Source organism: Mastomys coucha, unplaced genomic scaffold, assembly GCF_008632895.1.
Source record: "Mastomys coucha isolate ucsf_1 unplaced genomic scaffold, UCSF_Mcou_1 pScaffold7, whole genome shotgun sequence".
Lineage (NCBI taxonomy): Eukaryota > Metazoa > Chordata > Mammalia > Rodentia > Muridae > Mastomys > Mastomys coucha.
Window position 1 is genome coordinate 46390404 of NW_022196913.1, and position 12485 is coordinate 46402888.

Below are 12485 nucleotides of genomic sequence, written 5' to 3' on the forward strand. Positions count from 1 at the left end.
TGGCTCGTCTTGTGACTTGCTTTGACAAATGATCTTATAACCAGGCTCCCTTTTTAATGGGTAGTGACCATAGCAAGATATGAGACAATCCCAGTGAAGCCATCTTAGGCCAGCCAGGCCCAGCCAAACTCACAGCCAACCAGATATACACGTGAACCCAGTAGAGGCCACAAGTGCCTTCATGATTGTAGGCTAAGCAAACGACTATTATTTTAGGCTACTGCTAGCTGTTAAGTCCTTCCTTATGCAAAACTTTCACTGTCAGAAGAGAGGAGAAAAGAAAAGCTTAGCTCTCTTTCAGATTTGACAGATTAAAATTATAGCAATCCAGAATGGGGAGGGGTGGAGGTGAGGAGGGAGGCAAGGACATGTGTGTCACTAACGTGCTAAAGTTGTCCTGTACTAGTGGATCTTTTTCTCAACCAGTAATTCTTGGAGGAAAATGCTACAGCATTTTAAATCATCAGTGAGTCACTATAGTGGTTTCAATTTGTGGGATATTGCTAGTCATAGTCTTGGCTTATTTAACATCAAGTTCTTGTTGGGTAAAGCAGTCACCAATTATAACACTAAAACTGCAGAAAAATATGATTTATTTACAGCTCTCGGGGTTTCTGCTTAAATACAGCAGAAGCTTTATGTATTAGTAACCTGTATAGGAGAAATTTAGACCATGTGCTAGAAGGACCTGGATTGTTCTCATTTTGAATCGGGAAGAGAAAGCATGAGGCAATGGTGCTTTACAACTTCAGGGGGTGGGGAGAATGAGGAGTATAAAAATGAAATCAGATACTTTAAGACTGAGAGAGAGTCTAGAAAGAGGAATGAGAGAGATGGGAGGTAAGGGAGCATTTGTGTGATGTTTTGGTCCTGCTGAAGGCAGGACGTTTCAGACTGTGTTAGTCATCTTTAGCTTTGCCTGGATAAAATAAAATCCGAAGAAACTGACATTAAGTAAGGACTGAGGTTTGCCTGCATTCAAAATAAATTCCTAATTGGCCTCATTGTACCAGTCTACAGAATCATAAAATACATTCCATTAGCATTATCCAGTACACTGTTAACTCTACACACATCTTAATGGAATTTTTGACATTTCTAAAGGTGTAATTTAAGTCAACATTTACATTAAGAACATTTATGATATAGCTAAAGGAAGAACCACTTAGCTAAAATAATGATCAACATAACAGTTTTCCCCAGAGACCATATATAGGTATAGAAAGTATCACTATGTCTGCATAAATATTAACGATAAAGTTTAATATAATTTTATGTGTGATTCTGTCCTCAACCTTGACCTATTTTTTTTTTTTTGTTTTGAATGACAGGTCTATTATTAAAGAATGTCAAGTTAAAATGCTGTCATTTTACATTAAATGTAGATTCCCTGACCTTCCTTATTTCTTCCCTCATTATCATTGTCCTGTGTCCTAAGAAAGAACAGACGTCTGTCACCAGGCAACAGACAAGGCTAAACAAAGTCTACGTTTGCCAATTCTACGGGGAAGGGGGGAAAATGGCTTAACAAACACATAATTGGGCAAAGACAAATTCCCAGACTGGCTAACCTAGACACAAGCAAAGTATTACACAAAATAAATGCACCCCCACCCCCTTTTGAAATTCATACAGATAGCTTTCCCATCCCAACTGTACGTGTGTCTGCTGGCAGACAAGTACAGGTAATTGCCTCCAGGTGTTTGCCTGCAGGAAGTCATTGAAATTCAGTGCCAGCAACAGCAGCTTTCTCAGCAGCAAAATCTAACCTGCAGGAACCTCCCGGGCACAGGTATATTTCAGACTAACAATGGCAACTGGCTGGAAGGGCCCTAGACCCATAATGTCCAGCTTAAGAGAGAACAGACAAAAAGGAGGAGTGCTCATTAATCAAAATTTAAGGCTAAAACCAGATGTTCCCTGGCTTTTAGGAAAGTTTTGAAAATGCTACTCTTCTTCCAGAGAAGATATAAATCATGAGCATGATTACACTTTTCTTCAAGTTCTGCTTTCACACATGATCACAAGTTAAAATAACTTCTTACTGAACAATAACCCATACATCCTTTAGGCACTGTGACTAGACTAGATACTGCTGGACATTCAATTAAAGATGTCAGATGAACCAGTAGCTTTTAGATGAACTCTCCCACTCAGATGAAAATACACATTTTGAAAATCAAGAAGTTCGAATTTACTAAATCAGGAAGTTACCAAACAAGAGTATACAATGTAGCAAAAATTTCCATGGGAGAAGCACACCTGAGAAAGACTCTTCAGCTGACTGTGGGAAAAGCTAAGAAGCTGCCTTCTCTATTCATTTTTCAAAAGGATTCCAGTGGAAATTCAGGAATGGGCATCAAGTTTACCTCTGGAAGTTGCACTGCAGGTGAGATTAAGAACCAGCTAGACCTCAAGATTCCCCCTTCTAGTGTCTTTGTAGCAGATCCTAGTAACTACAGTGAACTGAGAGGTTGACCTGGAGACAAACACCCAATAGGGCACTACAATCAGGGAGAATGAACTTAAAACTCTGTGCTGAACATGTCATGGTTTTTGTTCCTTTGTGGTCTGGAACACTGTGACAACACACACACATACACACACACACACACACACACACAGCAGAAGTCTTTCTGAGTAATCTGATCAGCCCATGAGAACAGGTCTGAAACTAGGACAAAGAAAGACTTCAAAAGATGGGTAAACCAGATCAGCTTGCAGGGAATTCCCTACTCAGTACAGAGCAGCTGCCCGCCTTTACTGAGTCAGTGTTTGGCTCTAACTAGTCAGTGTTTGGGTTGCTGTTCCTAGTGAGATGAGGATTATCAGGGTTTCAAACAAGAGGAAAAGAACCAGAGAAACAGCAGCAGGAGCAAGCAGATTCAAGAAGATCAAGTAAAGATGAAAAACTGCCAGTAATATACTAGAATAAGATGTGTATAGGGAGAAGATAAGAAAGGGGATTTTAGAAAAATATTTTTGGGGGAAGAGTCCTTAGATATTAAAAATTGAATTGTGGAAATGGATAAAGATGAAGGAAAATATTAGAAGACACTGCAGAGAAAAAAAAAACTTATATGAGAGGCAAAAGTAGAAAAATATGTGATAAAAGATTAAGAGAGAGAGTAAAGAAGCCCAGGTGGTATGGTGGCTGAATTGTGAGTGCTTCCTGAAAGGACTCAGAAAGAGTAGACAAAAATGGTGGGGGTATAACTTGAAGATATTTCTCCAAATGAAATAACACCTGATTTTAAGCCAAAGTTTAACCAAAAGAGCCTAAAATATAATAATAATAAATGTAGATATGTCTCTGCGAAATTTAGAATATAGGGACAACAAAGAGAACTGACTCTGCCTGCTGAGAAAAAAAGACATCTCATGTGAGGAATAGAGATTCAGAGATTCAACTATCTGGAAGCCAGAAGAACAAGGGTTTAAAGCCATCAGAATTCTTGGCCAAGAAAAATCTTTATATCCTAGAATTCTCTCTCCAACCAAAGCATATGTTTAAACCTGAGCATTAAATGAAGAGGCTCTCATATGTAAAGAGTCTTGTTTTCCATGAACCCTTTTCTGGGAAACCACAGGAGGTTAGTAGACACACCCAAAATGAGGGAGTAAACTCAGAAAGAGGAAGTCATGGGATCCTAGAAATGTTGTGCAGCAGGGGAAAAAGAGAAGGTTACAGTCAGGATGGCTGTGAAGGGTACCACAAAAACTGGCAAGTCAGACCTCAAATGCTTGCATGGAAAACTAGGCAATAGGGCTCACACCTATAGCCCTAGCATTCCCAGGAAACTGAGGCAGGAAGAGCACACCCTCAAGACCAGCTTGGACTACACAGTGCACTCCCATCACAAACAAAACCAGAGATGTTCCATAAGGCAATAATAATATTATATGCAGTGAATTTAAATGTGTTGATATGTTTACCTAACAGGATGAATTAATAAATACATATGTTGGGTGAGCAGAGGCTAGAAGATTCCACCAGCTCATTGGCTAGACAGCCAAATTACATCAATAGGTTTTCAGGTTCAGAGAGAGACCATGTCTCAAAAGATAAGGTGCAGAGCAATTGAGTGATATATTCCACATGACTCTGACATTTACATAGGTATATGAGTTTTTGGAAGTACATATGCACATGGTTACACAAACACTGCATACATCACACACACACACACACACACACACACACACAGAAAAAACAAATGAAGATTCCAGATTTAGGTATAAAGAACTCTCATTTCACCCTATAATTATCAGGTTTTGAATTGACATAACTGATGGTGCAACACTGATACATTGTAACAACTAGTTCCTGGTTCCTATTAGAGTCCACCTCTTGTGTAACACAGCTCTACACAGTGCATTCAATGTATCATTTCCACTCTTCCATCTAGAAAATGGTTTGATTCATTAGTTTGGTATAGATTTCTGGATTTGTGACACATTTCTATCCAAGATTCAAAGCAATCATTGAAAGGACTGTGTGTGTGTGTGTGTGTGTGTGTGTGTGTGTGTGTGTGTAGCTGCAGCAGCCGCAGTAGTACTAGTAAGTGCTATTTTGTATTATTAACTTTACTATGTTGTTCAGTGCCTTAGCGACTCTGTATAAAATGCCTGCAGGCCATTGAAATCCATTGGAGGTTAAAGAACCTGTGGATCTGTTGGTTGGTCGATTGGTTCAAAGATCAGTCCCAAAGTTGGTAGGTCAGCTACCTGGCTGAGAGGAGGCCGGCCTTTTGCATTGCCAGGCAGCCCATAGAGGAAAGGCACAGTTCTAATAAAATGGTGAATGTGGGTATTGGGCGCAGGAAGCAAGGGGGAGCTTGAGTGATTTAGTGAGTGAGTGAGTGAGTAAGTGAATGAGTGAGTGAGTTGAGTGAGTGAGTGAAACACAACTTCAGGCAAGGTGGGTGGAGCCCTGCAGGGGAACAAGGGCCTCCCGCATTAGGGTAGCAGCTGAGGAGAAGGCTGGACATAATGACCTGTGGGTCATATTGAGGTGTGAATATTAGCTACAGAGTAGAGACTTTGTAGGAGAGGGAAGCCATCCGCTTTCAGGAAGGGAGTTAACAGGATCAAAGCATTATTGTAGGACATAATTAGGGTGGTGTGCCTGGTTAAAAGAAGTGAGGCATGTTTGGACTCTGACCTTCTTTGCCAAGTTGATGTCATGGTGGACAACTGCCTTCTCCCCTCAGACACCCTTAGATGTTGATACAGGCAGTACCAGAGGGCCTTTAGAGCAACCTGCTACTAAGTCTTTTATGAAATGTAGTAGAGATGCGTTTGTTTTTCATCTCTAGCTATCTTTTGAAGAGGATTGAGGAAAAAAATTACAATGTGTCACATTAGGTCTGTACAAATTTTCTAAATGCCAGAACAAAGGCTAGAGCTGGGGGTGGGGGTGAGAAGAGAAGGGAGAGGAGGGCTGGTTATGATAGAATAAAAACAGACTTCGAAGACACTGTTGGAGCTGAGGTCAGAACCACAGGATGTAGGCGGCTGTAAAGAGATAATTCTGATTATAATTAGTCAAGAAATCTAAATTCAAGAAGCCAGGTGTTGGGGCAATAAGCTAAAAGAGAGTAGTATTTCTCTCATCTAAAGATGAGAACACTTGTAAATATTAATGGAAGTAATTATAAGTGGATTTGAGGGCAGATGTCTCATCATGTTCATATAATCTATGTATGTATATATTCTTGGGGATAGGAATAAGCTGTGTACTTCAAATGCAGAAGCAAAAAGAAAGAGGAAACAGCACCGAGAAATGGCAAGTAGTTGCAAGAGAGGAAATAAATACTTAAAGGGGTGTCTGGGGGCTGCAGAGATGGCTTAGCATCTCAGCACATTCACTCTTACAGGGAATCTGAGTTCAGTGCCCAGCACCTGGGTCAGGTGGACTGTGATTACAGCTCTAACAGATCCAACACACACACAGACAGACAGACACACACACACACACACACACACACACACACACACCATTGCATGCACTGTCCCTGTTTTAAGTTTAAAGGGAAAGAGGTCCTTAATTAGATACTTATGGAAGTAGGCACTTCCAGATCACTTAATAAGCATGCTTTGCTTTCTGTAGAACGTCATTACAACTTCTCTTACAGTTGAGGGCAATGTAAAAATGTTTCTTAACATACTTAAACGTAGGCTACAATCAGCAATGGAATTTGTCTACCTAAGTGACATTGGGGTGTATTTCTCTGTCTAGATCTTCTAGATTAATTTAGCAGAATGCTCCTCTTTACTTGTTACCCAACTGATCAATAGTACATGCCAGGCTCTCCACATTGCCATATTCTTAGGCTGACCTCTGCCCAAGCAAGGAAGTGCAGTTAAGAGCAAGAGCCTCACACTGTTCAACTCCATATAGTATTTCTAAAGCTCAGAATTTCTCATTCTTTTTATAATTTTATTTTTCATATTTATTTATGTTTTTTTTTCAGTGCCAGAGATCAAACCCCAAGGTGTGCATATTTAGGCAAATATTTTACCACCAAGCTACATCCCTAGCCCTCCATCTCTCAGTTAAATAATCCCCATTGTTGCTCAAGCCTCCCATGAGTTCATAACAGCAGATACAAACTCTGCGGTAACATACTGCAGATTGGCCTCAGGGGATCATGAATCATGGACCACTATCATAACATTTGCTGTGGATCACTTTCCACATATGTATTTGGTTGGGATAAATTGTGTTTTCAAAATTAAGAAAATCTGAGATTTCTTAAGTCGAAATCTTAAGAGGCTTTAATGAAAAAAACTTGTGTGGATTCTGTTTTCTCACTGTATGCAAATGGCTGCAGGGCTATCAGTTGCTTAGACTAGATGCCCCCCAAGAATTTACACTTATTGAGACAGTAGAAGTGTTTTGGAAGATCCACTCTCCTCCTGGTCAACAAACCTTGCTAAAAGAGAAGTATGCCTTTAGGATTATAAAAAATTGGGTAAGCTATTGGTTTGTAGACAACATTTGACTTCCATTCCTGGAAGTTGCTTTATCCACGGGGTGGACTATGGGACTTTATGCGAGAACATTGTTAGGAAACTGATGTGGCATCACAGCTCCAGGAGGGAGGGGGGACTGTTTGGACTCTCCTGTTAATATGTGAGGGATGGAATTTACAACCAGAAGGTTCCACAGCAGTTGGGAACAACAGTTGTATGAGTAGCAAGTAGAAGACAAATGTGTGTGTCCTGTTACTCCGGCTCTGAGCGCTCCATACTGAGACCGTGCCAAGATTTGCTGCTTGCATCAATATTTTTGATAATTACCAACCCTTGTGTTCATAATCTATTAACAGGAAAAAATCTTTCAAATCAGATCTATACTGTCTTTCAGCTAGATAGCCATCTGGTTCGCTGATTCCCCTGTCCCAACCTTATTTAGATGTCTTATTTTAACCCTTGTTCCATTTTTTTTTTTTAAATCATCTCCCATGATTAAAGTTCTACCTCCCCTTGCAGAAATTAAAATAGCTGAAAAATTTAAAAGCACTAGAAATAGATAAACACTGTCCAGGGGCCATTACTTATTGACTTGTCAATAACGGTTACTTTGTCCCCGCCTCCCACACCCTGCACCCCCACCCCTCAACCCCCACCCCGCTTCACATCTGTCTAATGGTGAATTAATGCTATCTTCAGTTTTGTTAGTTCTTTCTGTGAAACTCCAGTTTTTCCCAAGCTGGTCTTTGACCTTTCTTGGCTTCTATTATATTAATACCTAAGGACATTTTGGCATAACAGGATTTATCATGGTGGAGGCGAGGGGCTCGGGGAGGGAAGCAACAAAACCACAAAGATGCCAATGAGATCAAAGTCACAAATTCATAACTGTGGGCTTTTATAAACAGAAAAATTGACAAACTAGTACTGAACAAGACAGTGGAGAACGTAGGGAAAAATCGATGCCAGATGCAATTCAGTTGCAAAAATCTGATTCAGTGAGCAGGCATGTGAGAAAGGTTCAGAACCCAGGAATATATTGAGAATTGGGAGCTTCTGGGCTGGGCAGTTCAGGGAAAGAGCAATGTCAAGGAGGGCCAAAGATAGCAAGAGTCTAACTAGTGGGCGTATATTCTACCAGCAATACGAGCATTGCTAAGTACTCGCCATGTCTCAACTAAGAATGTGTTTGCTTTTTAAACCTCTTTAACTCAATAATTATAGTAACCCAGAGAGAAAAGGTAAGGTAGGTAAGTTGAGTTAGGTGGTATCAGTTGACACAAAATTTTTCTTATAAAATCACCCTTGAACTTTTACTCCAAGTATAGAATTTCAAGACAGGTCTCTCTGTGTAGCCCTGGCTGTCCTGAAACTCACTCTATAGGCCAGGCTGGTCTTGTAGTTACAGATATCTACCTGCCTTTGCCTCCAGGACTAATGGTGTGTGCCACCACCACCTGCCTCGCTCCACAATAATTTTTCCTTGATATTTTTATGGACAAATATTTCCTTCATTCCCTCCTTTATCTTCCCTCCACTTCTCTTGCATTCATACAAAATGCTAAGCCACTAAAACTCTCTCAAACCACAGTATATGAGAACTTGTGTTTCTAAAACAAGCAATGAAAATTAGGAGCAAGTAAAGTCAGTAGAGTGTCTGGTGAGAAGCAGGGGAGAGTATAAAGGGATGGACTTGGGAACTGGAGGATGGTCTGAGAGGTCTCTAGCCATGCTCTTTCTGCAGTTTGCTGGTGATGCTGTACAATCTATGGGGCTAGTCTGTATTCCAGCAGCCTCCTCTATAGCCTGAGTAGATCTCTTTAAACTCCATTATATAATACTGAGTCCGGAAACGGAAGTTGAGAAAGATGTTTATAAAGATGTGACAAAGTAAGAAAAAGCTCATTTAGAATGAAGATGAGCAGGATTCAGATTCCAATGGAGTTCTTTCATTCCACAAACATTTGTTTCTACATTGTTCTAAGTGGAAATAAGAAGTTGCAAAGAACCAGGTCCACTCATTCCAAGCCCTGTATGCTATTGTTCTCCCCTTCTCCCTCTCCCTCCCCGCCTCCCTCCCTCTCTCCAGGTTTTTTCTGTGTATTGTTGCCTGACCTGGAACTAATTCTGTAGACTAGGCTGGCCTCCAATTCACAAAGATATGCCTGCCTCTGCCTCTGCCTCTGCCTAAGTGATGAGAATAAAGGCGTGCACTGCCTTGCCTAGCTCAGGTCCCTGTATTTAAGAGTTGAGAAACAATATACGTAGCAATCAATTAGATAATTCGGTTAGATGTTATAAAAGAAATTAATAAAGTGATAAGATAGAGTTTATGTATGGGGGGAGTACCCAGATTTTAGATAGTATGATGTTTAATTTACACGTGGTCAGGAAAATGAGAACCTTCTGTCATTCAGCAATCTAGAAAAGAGATTAATTTACACCTGTGCACACAGGTGGATTTCCACAAGGGTTTGATAACTCTTCTTAGAAATGTTAAGGTGTAGAGTACCCAGCACTATTTTAAGAGAAAACTTGGTGTGGAGGCATGCATCTTTAATATCAGCACTCAGGAGGCAGAGTTTGAGGCTAGCCTGGCCTACATGGCAAATTCCAGAGCAGCCAAAAGTACACAGAGAGCTCCTGACTCAAAGCAAGCAAACAAACAAACAAACAGAGCTAATTAGTAGTAATTTATCCTGGAAACAAAAGTCTAGAAGAAGTCCCTCTGTTCCATTCTAAATAATGCAACATACTCTTCCCAGGTTGGTCTGCTACTTAAAAAAACAAACAAACAAACAAAAAAAAACAACTCATTATGGGCTGAAATTAGAATAATCTTTAATTTTAGTACTTAGGGAACAGAGACAGGTGGATCTATGTCAGTTCTAGGCAAGCCTGAGTTATATACTATCTCAAACAAAATAAAACAATCCCCAAACAAAATTTGGAGTTAGGAACTTCGTAACAATTAGTTAAAATGAGGTCATAAGTTCAAGCACTGATCCCATGGGGCTAGTGTTATTTTAGGTCATAGTTCAAGAGTACGGTCCACCTCAGAAGGGAAGACACTGAGCCTATAGTAGTGGTAATGTGCCACTGAGATGTCTTTTCTTATTACTGCTCCCAGGACAAGGAGCCAAGCAAAGGCAGGAAGCAGTCTCTGCTATAAAACCCATAGGCCCACCCTTAGAACACTTCCACCAACAAGGCTCTGCCTCCTAAGGGTTCTACAAGCTCCTCAAACAGAGCCACCAGGTGGGAACCAAGTCCTTAAACCCCTGAGCCTATGGGGACATTCATCCTCCATCCACAGCATTGTCCTGATAAGAGTAACCAGAGGGTTAATTTTTCTCTCTTTCCTCTTCTATCCATGCACACTATTCAGGAAAGGCCATGTGAAGACTCACCAAGCAGGCAGCCATCTGCAGGCCAGGAAGACAGACCTCAGTAAGAAGGAATCTGCTACAGACTTAATTGTAGATTTCTACCCTCTAGAACCGCAAGGGGATCAATGTATGCTGCTCGAGATCCCTGGTTTATGGCATTTTGTTACATTGCCCTGAGCAGGCTGATACCATGGCTTAGGTTATTGTACTTATTTCTATATAATGAGATCAGACGTCAGCAGGGATAGCTTTAGAGAATACTGCTCAGTCCTTCCCTGTCTTTCTCAATGCACTACCTAGGACAGAGAACACTGCTCAGTCCTTCCCTGTCTTTCTCAATGCACTACCTAGGACACAGCGTACATAGAATTTCGAGAACTTCATGTAGCACCTCTGTTGATCATAACTTATCCTTCTTCCAACCTCTTTTAAGAGGTAGTGAATTAAATAATATTCATGAAATGGTCATACTTAACATTGAAGTAGGCACTTTTTGAGAGAGCCAGAGGCCGGTGTCTTTTTGTGTGAATTAAACAAGCGCCAGGGTCATCATCCTTCTCAAAATTAGATAGGTGCAAACCCAAACACCTTTCTCCTTCCCTCCTGTCAGCCTCAAATATCCTAGCAGCTATACTTTTATGACACCATCTATCACTTTCTAAAAACTTGAATTGCTGTAGATTTCTAAACAACCATGTCTTGCATTTTTCTGCTCCACAGATGTAGAATATTATAAAGTTATTAGAGTCTATTTTCCATAAAACACAGCCTTTATGTTTTAACCATCGGATGTTCTCTGGATCATAGTCATGAATGGACCATGTACTAACTCTGTGGCTCACTGGAGATTCTGTAACATTTTAGAAATGGGATGGAGGAGAAAAGGGAGCGAGGATGCTGGCCACCACCTCTCCTATTACTCATCACTACTACAGCTAGTCTGACCACAGCTGCAGTCTTTGTTCCCAGCTCCCATATCTATCCTAAATCCATCAGCTGCACAGCAACTTTGCTTAAAGACTATTCTCTGTCCAGATGTCTCCAAACAACTACCAACTGCTGTGGTGTCTTAATTCCTTCCAAATGATGGATGGATGAGTTGGCTCTTCTCTGACTGGTGCCAGTTCATTCTGACTGCCTCACAGCTACCTACCATTAGAAAAACCTACCCGTCCTACTGCAGGGGACAGCCCAGGTGCACAGCTCCCATCTGGGTTCCTACTTGAAGACTGTCCCTCCCACTTTCAATAGTGTCCTTCCTATTGGCTGTCAATCATTTCTCACCCTCCTAGACTTTCTACTGCACTATCCCATAGTTCCACTCCTTCTCACTTCGAGGCTGCCTCCCTGAACTGGAGTACTGTGCTTGTCTTCCAGGCAGATCCTGAACTTTTCCTAAACACACTACTGAGGGCTCACCCTCTCCTGGAACTTTTTTGAATAGACACTCCCTCCACCCAAAGATCTCTCAGCAGTCATATAAATAACTCGGTGTAACTTTAATTGGCTCTGTTTATAAGCCGTGGCTTCTATCTTTTCTCCCTCCAGGTATTTTTCCATGTGTTTGTGCTGTCTCCACTAATTTGTAAATTCCCAGGAGGCAGGACCTGAACACCACCTGGTGCTGTCCTAAAGGGCATACCAGGAAGAATGAATTTGAGACCCCGCCTTTTCTTTATTACTGACTTGACTGGTTAGTTTCTGATTTTCAAAACATCTTTCCTTAGTGATGATTCTGAGGCTGAAAACATAGTAAGAAATATACATCCAGGTTGAGCTAGTGTCCGGGTAAATACAGTAAAACCAAGAGCTTTCCATAACGTAAGGGGGTGGGGATGTGCAGATATTTTGACTCAAAGGGGAATCTGTAGTGTTATAGTTTATCATCTTGGGAGTTGTATTCTTGTCTCTTGAAGGCTGCAGGAATATCTCAGAAAGAAAATAATATCTGCTTCCAAAGCTGAGCTCTAAAAACTGAACAGAGCCTGGGGAGACATCCAAACGATCTTATTACAAGTTTGTACTGAGTGGAAGGAAAAAGAATGTAATCTGGGAGACCTCCTCCTTCTCTGATTCAAACAGCAAAAGTAGCACAGTTCTGAGACTACGATCCCCTCG